Here is an 11,350-nt window from a genome sequence, read left to right as displayed (position 1 = left end):
AGATGTTATGTATGTGCAGGAATCACATTGTATACAGGTTGCAATGGAGGCATACAAGCAGTGTTCAGATTATGATTCAAACAATGCTCATAACATCCTCTGCAGTAATAATTATTACCTCTGCAGTAATAAAAGGAGTTGTCATCAAAACAGCTTAGGGGCGATTAAGAATAATCATAGAATCATAGAATCATAGAGTTGGAAGAGACCACAAGGGCCATCGAGTCCAACCCCCTGCCAAGCAGGAAACACCATCAGAGCACTCCTGACATATGGTTGTCAAGCCTCTGCTTAAAGACCTCCAAAGAAGGAGACTCCACCACACTCCTTGGCAGCAAATTCCACTGTCGAACAGCTCTTACTGTCAGGAAGTTCTTCCTAATGTTTAGGTGGAATCTTCTTTCTTGTAGTTTGGATCCATTGCTCTGTGTCCGTTTCTCTGGAGCAGCAGAAAACAACCTTTCTCCCTCCTCTATGTGACCATTCTTTTATTAAGCATCTTCGATTTCCATGCAGAGGGAAATGACAAGGGCAAGGAAACTGTGACCCTCCAAATGTTGTTGAAATTCGACTCCCACCATCTCCAGCCATTATGGCCAGTGGCCAGGGATGATGGGAGCTGCTGTTCAAAAACATCTGGCGGGTGGGAGAGAGGGATCACAAGTTCCCCATACCTGGACAATGGGTATCTGTAAGTCTCAGATAGGGGATTTCAAACATGGCAAACAAAAGCTGTTTCCATAAACTGTGTTGTAATGATACTAATCTGTTGGTTTTTTAAATGTCATGAAGATGATTTGTTTGCTCTGTTAGGACACTTAAGTTGAATTATAAATCATCCAGGAACTACTTCCAATGCTGTCATTTATTTAAAAACAAGAGATTGGAGGGGTGGGGGAGTACTATGCCTAAGTATGGCAAAATGAACAAACCACAAATATGAGGCGTGCACATGCCAAGCACTTACTCTGTTGTCTCATAGGCCCTCTGCACATAGCAGGATGTTGAATGATTTTGTTTTTTTTTACCAAAGCACCGTACAGGGTATGTGAAACATGCCAAAAAGACACATTGACCTTCTTAAAGATCTACAATAACCTAATAAGGATCTTGAAGAATTTTGCGTTGACTATCTGATGCTTGCATAGGCTAATTATAGTAACAAGGACAATTGGTAGATGCATAAAAGATATGCAGGATTTATGAGTACTTGCTTGGGGCCTGTTTCGTGGACTTCAGACCACTTAATTTTGAATGGAGCAATGGAGGACACGGCCACACACCCCAAAAAAACCCAGAACTTCTTCCCACCTCCTTGCTATGCCACCTGTCATGTATTTATTATTACATTTATATCTTGCATTTCCAGCAGGGAGCTCAATGTGGCATATATTCTCCTCCTCCTCCTCCACATCTTATCCTCACAACAACCCTAGGAGGTATGTTAGATTGAGAGAAGGTGATTTGGCCCAGTGAGCACCACAACTCTGTGGGGATTTGAACCTAATCCAACCCTCTAACTGCTACACCAGTCCGGTTGTTAGTTCATCGGTGTTACTGGCACAAACTTGTACCTGGTGCATAAACCCAACTAGGGATACACTTTTGCTAACAAGTAGAGCAGAGGCAGTTGGCTGAGACCCTCTTGCCAGACAGAGGATTACAGTGATATACACTTAATCATTTGGCTATAAAGTTACTGTTTGCATCACAAATTTGAATGAAAAACAGACATGCAAGTATATGTGTCTCTGCTTTACTCTGTGCCTTGTACAGTACAAAACAGCTGTCAGGGTCTATCCACAAATGCAGTAGCCTTATTACATGAGCATCCTTAGGTTTCCTTTGATTCTGCTTGTATCAAGGAAGCTGTAAATTGCATGCTAGTTTGTATATGTACAAGTTTATGTGGACTGCCAAAGTTACAGCCCTTTTGAAGCCACCATAAGCTCAGGAATTTCAGCAAATGCATTACTTCCTGTTCATTACTTTCTCCTTGTAATTCTGGGCAACACTGCATGCAGTACAGGATATCCATAGAGCAGTGTTCCCCAACTTGGGCCTCCAGCTGTTTTTGGACTACAATTCCCATCATCCTTGACCACTGGTCTTGCTAGTGAGGGATGATGGGAGTTGTAGTCCAAAAGCAGCTGGAGGCCCAAGGTTGGGGAACACTGCCATAGAGGATGGGGGGGATGGGACGTGTCAGCCTCATGCATGAACTGGTCCTCACTTTAATTTACTTATCATTCCAGTAAATATGCTAAATTTTATTAAGCCTCCTCTGAAGCAATGCTGCTATGGAAATTAACAAGTAGTGTCTCACGCTACTTCCAGGAAAGGAAGCCAAATCAGATTAAGAAAAACAGACGGAGCAACTGTAGGAGATGCATCAGGGACTGGCCACAAGCCACAAACATCCCCCAGAGAATCCCAGTGTGTAGATTTGTGGCAGGCAGTGGCTGTTCTACAGAGGGGGTGGGATTGAGAATAGTTTCTCTAAGAAGAAAATTCAAAATAAAACAGAGTAAGCTAGACACTCAAAGGTTTCAAGCTGTGCCTGATCATCTGTCCTTTTAATTTAAGATTTCTTCTTCTCCTGAGGTCAGCCAGGTATATGGCAACACAGGGGGTCAATATAGCATTGAAAAGGTGAGGAGCATGTGTCCAGTCAACAACCCATCACAATCAATCAAAAGGGACTTACCTTCTTCCCATATTCTTCCATACCTTGTTCTCTTCATTCCCCCTACAGGTTCTTCCCATAATTTACTCTTCAAGCGAATCCATGCATCACCAGGCAATGCAGCTTTTATTGAACTGTGCCTGTAAGACTGCAGTTTCAGGGTTGTAATTTTTTTACCTTTGAATACTCACACATAAGCACAAAGCAACTCCCTGCACACCATTTATTCAGTTTTATATGAAGATTCAGAAGAGCACACGCCACTCACAAATATGCATGGAGAGTTCAGCGATATTGGGGCTGCCAACCCCACCACTGATGTCCATGCAGCTCCTATGCACATTTGATGAAATGCAGTCAAGGGGAGCCTACACCCAAACATCTGTATCTGCATAGACTTCTCCCCAAGAATACGATTCAGTCTACAAAGCTTGTAGCAGAAATGCACTCCATGATGGCCTTGGAGTCTGGCAGCTGGGTCCCCCTGAACCCAAAAGACCTCCCTAGAATTCTACCCTTAGTAAAATAATGGCAGAGTTCTACAAGGAGAGCACTAAGACTCCAGAGGAGGAAGCTGACAGCCAGGGCCACCCGCTGAACTTGTTGTATGTAAGAAGGCAGGTGGGGCTGTTACCCAAATGCTCTGATGGACCAGTGTCCACTGTCTGTGTGTGTGTGTGTGTGTGTGTGTGTGTGTGAGAGAGAGAGAGAGAGAGAGAGAGAGAGAGAGAGAGAGCTCTTAATTGGAAGAACATTCTATGCAATACAGTTACACTAAATGTGTTGGTCAATGGGTAAAGTGAAAGGATCCTTAGCCACCATAGCCATACTGTAGGGTTCTCACAGTATGGCTAATTTTGCCGTTTGAATCCCAGACATGCCCAGGAAATTCCAGATGTATGGCAACCCTTCTGAGTATATTTTCACTTACTTTGAGACAGAAGAGGAGTGACCAGGGTGAAGAGAACACAATGACACTGCAGGATAAATTGGTGATCCAGGGACAGCCATTGACAGCTCAGTGTGTAAAATTCTCTCAGCTCAGCTCAGGCAGAAATAGAAATTATTTGTGTATTGAGGCCTGTGACCACCCTGCCCTCTAAGGTGCGAATAACTAGACAACACACAGCATATTGGTTTTGGGATCAAATAAGTCCACAGCTTTATTGTTTACAGATGTGAGGTTTGGCCATAGGCATTGTGGTAAGCAACAGCACATGTCACTCCCACCCATGCTCTGAGACTGTTTCTAAGGGTGAAGCTGGAATGTCAAATCAGAACATCCCCCAAGCGGTCCCCGTTGGAGGAGTGGTATGGCCCTAGCCCCCGTCTGGGCATTGGACAGGAGCCACTGCTCCCAGATCCTTTTAACAGGATACTCTTACCCATGGAGGGGGAGGTGGTGGCTACAACCCCCTCTCCAACCAAGACTAGGCTTACCCAATGCCTTACAAAGTTGTGACAATTGCTATGAGGTAAGCGAAAACCCAAATGGTGGTGCCAACTAGCCAAGCAGAGAAAATCCCTGCTCGGCCCCTATAACTTAGGTGACCGACATTGTCCATAGTAAGGTCATACCATCCGTGGGGAAAAAACCTAATCTGAGGGAGAGTGGGTGGAGAACTGGCACAGTGAGAGAGGGGCCGAAAAGCCCCGCAGGCCAGGCATTTAAACGTCCTCTGGGCACAGTGCCAAGGGCCGCAGTTGGTTGTGAGGAACACCTCCTAATTCCTGCTGCCATTGGCCCATTTGGCGACAGGAAGATCACCCAGCCTGTGATAGGCTGCTTTACCAGGGAGGCCCAAGGGCCGCCCACAAAGCTGCCCACCCAATAAGGGGGTGAACAGACCTATTCAAAACACGTGTTTGATTCATTTGACTTCAGCTTGGGAAAACGCTGCCTGATCCACTAACCTCACTTCAATGAGAAGACCTGGATTTGAGCCAGTGGAATTAAACAGGCTTAAATCCAGGTGCTGTAGATTTCCTGTAATTTAGATCTAACTACTACAATGCAGATTCACACCCCCCCCAAAAAAAAAACCCTCTATAAATAGTTGTTTAAAGCCCTTTTCTGGGAGAACAATTCTTTTTTTACACACATTACACTATCAGCCTTGGCATTATCTTATCCGTTTAGCAGGGAGTGGAGGGGATGAAGATGACATGATGATGTGGGAAAAGATTTGTTTGGCAAGTTACTCTAATGAAAAATTAAGCTGCCATGTGTCAAAAGCCTCTGTGGTGCTACAGTGGAAACACAAGTGAAATGTGATGTTCCTCTCAATGCATCTACTGCAAGTTCTGACCTCCGAAGGTTCATTTTGATATGAATGCAAGATAGTGAATTTGAAGCCTTCTTTTGCTGAGATCTGCTTGCTACTGCCTTTGCTTATAATAAAACGTTATAAATTATGGGGAAAGTCCAGTTATACAGTTTTGAGATGTTAATTACAGATGGGAGATTGTATTCCAAGCTTTCAATTGCAAGAAACTATTGATTAAATAGATCAGAACTGATTATAGGAGTGTCAGTGGTAAGTTGAGGGTTTTTTAGTATCTGTGCTTAACAGCATAGATGATTTTTAGGTTGCAGATAAGTCGCCGATGTATCAGAGATACATTAGCAAGTTGTATGGAGAGGGAGTCAGTGTTCTTTTCGTGGGGATTCCTCGGCCATAGCTCCCACCCAGTTTCAACTGCGCCTACTTCATAGCAGTAAAGAAACATGCTTGCAATTACAAAGGTGTTAATTTCAGCATTGCGTGCACTTTTTTTTTATTAGATTGGCATGAACATTTCACACTCGAGTGTGTGCTGTAATTGGAACAAACTGCAACACCTACTACTAAAAAACCCCGGCCTTCTTTGTACACATTGTATGTCACCTCCATTTAAAATTCCCTAGCCACACTTCTGCCTCCCAAGCTGCCTTTGAAGGCAAATTTATGTGTTTTAAGGACAATTCAAGCATATTGAAAGCACAGCAGGAGACTGTAAACAATCGGAAAGGGAACAACGGCAGTCTTCGGCATCCTTGTGTGGGCAGAGCATAGAGAGAGGGGAGACTGTCATTTTATAAGGAATAATTCAGCATTTCTAATAAGAAGATATTAGGGTATATGAAACCTTGTCTAGTGCTTCACTATTATAAGGACTATTCATCTAGAACGATCATAATGCAATATTGTTATCAAGCATTATTACTGTTGTTAATAATTTCGGACAGTAGTGTGACTCTTCTTTATTTTCCACAATGGACCAGCCTTCGCTGAAGGATCTCTACCAATAGCTTCTGTTGCAGAAGCTCTGAGACTTATGAGAGGGAGTCCTAATTGTTTTTGAGTGGTTAAAAGAAGGACTTAGTTGGGAGACTTCCATCTCTGTCCTATTGATCAATTATCAACTTTGATGCCTCAGGATGAAACTTGACAACAATTTTGTCCAGGCAGAATCCTCAGGATGACTTCTGTTGACTGTGGAGTAACTACATTTGAGAAGCAAATATAGAAGCTCAAGCACTCCTCTCTCTGCCTCTGCAAGTGCTGAGCAGTTTCAGCTTAACTACCCAAATATAAGTACGAGGACAATATATAAATAGTATAGATGTCAAGATGGTTCATATTTTATTCATAGTGCAAAAATGTCAGTTGCAAGGTTTTGGAAGAAGGTAGCAGCCCCCTTATAAGAGTGGTTGCATGAGATGTGGGATACAGGTGTGATGTATAAATTAACTGTCAGGGACTGGGCAGAGGAGGAATGGTGGAGCCTGACCCTTGGTGGAGCCTGACCCTCCCCAGCCTGACCCTTCCAGAGAAGAGGAAGACCGTTCAGAATCACAACAGGGGTTTGAGGGAGGTCACACCTTAGAGGCAGATGAGGGGGAAAGTTGGGAAATAATGGGAGAGGAGGAGCAGGCAGAGCTGGAGCAGCAGCTGGCTGACACGTTGTCACTAGAAAGCATTCCAGACCCACCAATTCCCAGAACCTGGTGAGCCTTAAAAGTAGGAGAGCAAAGAGCTCAAAGACAGAGGGCACTTAGCAGTACCCGTAGAGAAGGTGATGATGATGATGATGATGATGATGATGATGATGATGAGAGAGAAGGGGGGTGGAGATTCACTCGGGACAACGCCATTATCCAAGAGGCTGTGATCCAAAGCCTCTCTCTGTAAATACTGAACAAAAAAGTGGATGTTAAAAAACTTTTCCTTGTCTTTGTACCTTCCTGGGCAACCAGAAATGGGAGTTGCTTGCAGCCGTCTAGCATTAACAGTTCATAATTGGGTCTGGGAAAACTCAATGTAGGAAGAGCATAAGAACAACCCTGCTGGATCAGGCCAAAAGCCCTCCTAAACCAGAATCCTGTTCTCACAGTGGCCAACCAGTTGCCTATGGGAAGCCCAGAAGCAGGACCTGAATATGACAGCCAGTATTCAGATGCATGAAGGGACGTGGGTGGCACTGTGGGTTAAACCACAGAGCCTAGGACTTGCTGATCAGAAGGTCAGCAATTCGAATCCACGCGACAGGGTGAGCTCCCGTTGCTCGGTCCCTGCTCCTGCCGACCTAGCAGTTTGAAAGCATGTCAAAGTGCAAGTAGATAAATAGGTACCACTCCAGCGGGAAGGTAAACGGCGTTTCCGTGCGCTGCTCTGGTTCGCCAGAAGCGGTTTAGTCATGCCGGCCACATGACATGGAAGCTGTACGTCGGCTCCCTCGGCCAATAAAACGAGATGAGCGCCGCAACCCCAGAATCGGTCACGACTGGACCTAATGGTCAGGGGTCCCTTTACCTTTATTCAGATGCATACTACTTCTGACTGTAGGGAGAACAAGGATCAATTTGCTAAGAAATTGCTACTCTTTATTACTTTTTTTAATTATAAGTTTGTTAATATGCTTATTCTTTGTTTGCATTGGTTTAAGGAAGTTATCTGTTGATCAGTTATGGTGATATTAAGAATTTGTGGCTTTTTTCTTATTTTTGTGTGTATATAATGGTACTAATTACACATAGGGAATGGAAGGTAAAAGCCACCCCTAACCAGATAACATAGTTTGCAAGTTGCCAATGTCCCAGTAGTATCACAGCAAATTCCTAATGTTCAGCTGGGCTACCACCACAGACCATCCTAGTGGCTTCTACTTTCCAAGCTTCCTGCAGGAAATGATGTTTCATTCCCAGACTTTCAACATTTTCCCTTCCGCAAAGGGATATCCCAGGAAAGAAGTACTACGAACTATTGTTACAAACTTTATTTTTAACAGCCCCAAGCCACCATGATATATGTATGATATTTTACTTCAGTCTTAATTTCATACCTGAGCATGGTAGATACTCATGCATCATTTAAAAAAGAGAGAGAGAAAATGTGTCACTAAATGTGTCGCTAAAAAAAGGACATTGATTTGCACAACATTTGCATATACTGATTTACATGTACATAGGGAAATTTAGAAAGAATTACTATAATTTAAACCTGCTGTGTACCTGTTCAGTCTCCTGTCTAGGTGCAAAGTGTTGATGAGCAACTTCAAGACTCCAAACAACTTACAGTCCTTAAACTTTAAAATGGACTTGAACAGGACATCCTTTTGAATATTGGACAGTCCTCTGCAAAGTAGGGTCAGAGCATATGATCATGGTGTAACCTGAGTCACATTTCATGATTTCTAGTGGCTATACAGTCGTACCTTGGTTCTCAAACACCTTGGTACTCATACGTTTTGGCTCCTGAACGCCAAAAACCCAGAAGTAAGTGTTCCAGTTTTCAAATGTTTTTCAGAAGCCAAATGTCCAATGTGGTTTCCAATTGAGTGCAGGAAGCTCCTCCAGCCAATTGGAAGCCGCAGCTTGGTTTTCAAATGGTTTCGGGAGTCGAACAGACCCCTGGAACGGATTAAGTTCGAGATCCGAGGTCCACTGTATTTTTATGCAGTAGCTTCGGGGGGGGGGAGAAATCTATTCCTAGTGTCAGCTGTAGTGTTTGTTGTTCCTCTCCTGTAGCATTACAAAAAGGGGTGTCCTTGTGGGAACACATAATTTCCTGGTGATGGAGCAGATTTGCTGATGGTGATGAAGAGATGTGTTTTATAAATGATGGTAATTATTTCTAAATTTGCATGTGTACATAAGCATTAGCATATGCACACATTGTACAAATCTGTGCCCTCTTTTCTGTTTTGTTTTGTTTTGTTTTGTTTTCTTGGCAATGTGCAACTGGCCACCCTAGACTCAGCTATGAGATACTAGGAACCAGAAAATGATGTTTTGCTCCATTTTTATCCCCAATTTTACCCATAATTCATAAGGACTCACAACAAAATTAACAATAACAATAACAACAACAACAACAACAACAACAACAACAACAACAACAATAATAATTTGCATATTGCCACAGGTCTCAGGGCAGTTCACAGGATAAAAATTATTTGCAGCTATCACACAGTAGCTTCTAACTGTGAAACAGCTATCAGAGTTGAGCAATAGACCTGCGTCACGGACTGGCTAGATGAAGAGAAGTAGTGGGAGGTGGGACCAAGAGGCAGAGTGGAGGCAGGCAGCTAAAGAAGCCAGGGAGTCTCCCCTACCGGGATGAATTACTGGTACATGGCAGAAATTTATTGCTGTGGCATAGACAGAACAAATGACATGTCCTTTTGTGCGCAAAATAAATAGTGGGGTTTAGAGAGGGTCAGCTTCACTTGTTCCCCCATGTAGCAGCTCTAATATTCATCCCATCTCTAATTTCACTGGTTGGTGGATATGGGGTTTCCAAAAATACATTTCTAGTTTGCGTTGTGCTTGAGCTAATACACAGTAAATAGACAAAACATCAAATTCTCAGTGAAAAGGACTATTATGCTCATTGAATTTAAGAGCTAGAGTGAACAGGAATGCTGCTTCATGTTAAATCACCTTCAGTGTTTGAAAAAACACCTGGATAGATTCAAGAACCAAAGCGGAAGGACCTGCGAAAAATATGAATTAATGAGTACCACATTTCTACAATACAATGTTTTTGACTACTATAGACCTATAAATAAAATATGCTGTGTGCATACTTGGCACCCTCCAACTGAGTAACGTTAATGTAAGTAGACACAGATTTCTAAGCCCTTTTATATAAAATGTGGTTAGTTCCCGCTTTCTGAGTTATGTTAATGAACGCCAGAGAGACTATGGGGTGCATTTTAACTTTTTGTTTACCCCATCAGACACATGCTGGGAGAGCCATAAGTGCCGTTCCCATGGCAAAGCGATTGCCATATGTAGTTAAAAGGTCCATGATTGAACAATTAATCGCATTTTTAAAAATTATTTGCTTTCACACATTGAACACAATAGGCCTTTGTTATATTTAATAGCTTCGGCATGAAAGCAATGCACTAGCCACAAAAACACTATAATGGCATACCTTTGGCCACAATAAATTGCTACATTTTTTTTAATATGTCTGGACTGTAACAGACTCTTGATTCTCCCAGCCCAATCAAGTCTCTTTCATGCTATTTGTGTGACATATGAATACTGTTAATGCAAGGGAGAAGGTGGAAGAAAAATCAAATTATGCCATTCCATTAACATCTTTAGTCTTCATCTGGGTGATTTGACTTGTAAGACATAAGTCGTACATTCATAATTTCAAGTCATTGGCTAGGGAATAACAGTTTGACTTGTGTTATCATTGTGCATGTTTAATTTTCAAAAACTCAAATGTATACTGCTTATTATAAGTTTGTTTGCAGTACTGCCTTTCAACAGCAGTTCTCAAAGCAGTTACCTAGTAAAATTCAGCAATGAAAACACCCTAAAAGAGGAGTGGAAAACCTGGACTCCAGCTCCCATCAGCCCTAGCCAGCATGGTCAGTCCCCAACATCACAGGTTCCCTGCCTCTGCCATAAAACTTCTTCACTCTAAAGTTTTCACTACAGCTTGTCTTCATTTCTCTTTCTTGAACAAGGAGTCTGATATACCTTGATGGGCAAATGGTATCAGTGGCTCTTGCCTCTCAGGTGTCTCTCTCTGTATAAGGGGGAAAAATAGATTTTACATTTTCATGGTAGAGCCATTTAAACACAAACCAGTTTAACCATGCCTCATTAAATTGCCCTTCTCTTTTTATTGGTTCCTTTCCCTGTTCCATCCAGTCTTACCTAGGGGTGGTCCTGCCGTTAAGCAGAGTGAGGTAGCTGCCATAGTCTCAATGTGATATGGTCTGATACTTTAGTGATCAAGTCTAATTCTATTACAGGGAAGAAGATATCAGACACTTCTGAGAACTTGTGTGTACTTCTCAAGCAGTTTCATCACATGCATTTTTAATGTTTCTGAATATGCTGGCCAATTTTAATGGTATTTTATTTTCGCAAAGACATATATTTTGGTTTCTAAAATGTAGAGCTGTCAGCATTTTCACAACCGGGAGAGGTGAAAATTATATGAACTCCATTTAAACTCCCAAAAGGACTACATGCCCATTGCCAAGTCCAATTATGCTTTTATAAAATACTATCATTACATCCCTGAATTATGAGATTCTTATCACATGATAGGTGAATTGATTTATCGGTGAAATCAATTTGGCAAGGCTTTTGCAAACAGAAATGTATTTTCCCTTTTTACTTTGGAAAAGAGCAAGTGGTAGCTTTTAGCA

The sequence above is a fragment of the Podarcis cretensis genome (assembly GCF_951804945.1).
Source record: "Podarcis cretensis genome assembly, chromosome: 9".
Classification (NCBI taxonomy): domain Eukaryota; kingdom Metazoa; phylum Chordata; class Lepidosauria; order Squamata; family Lacertidae; genus Podarcis; species Podarcis cretensis.
Note: the sequence above shows the minus strand (reverse complement) of the source record.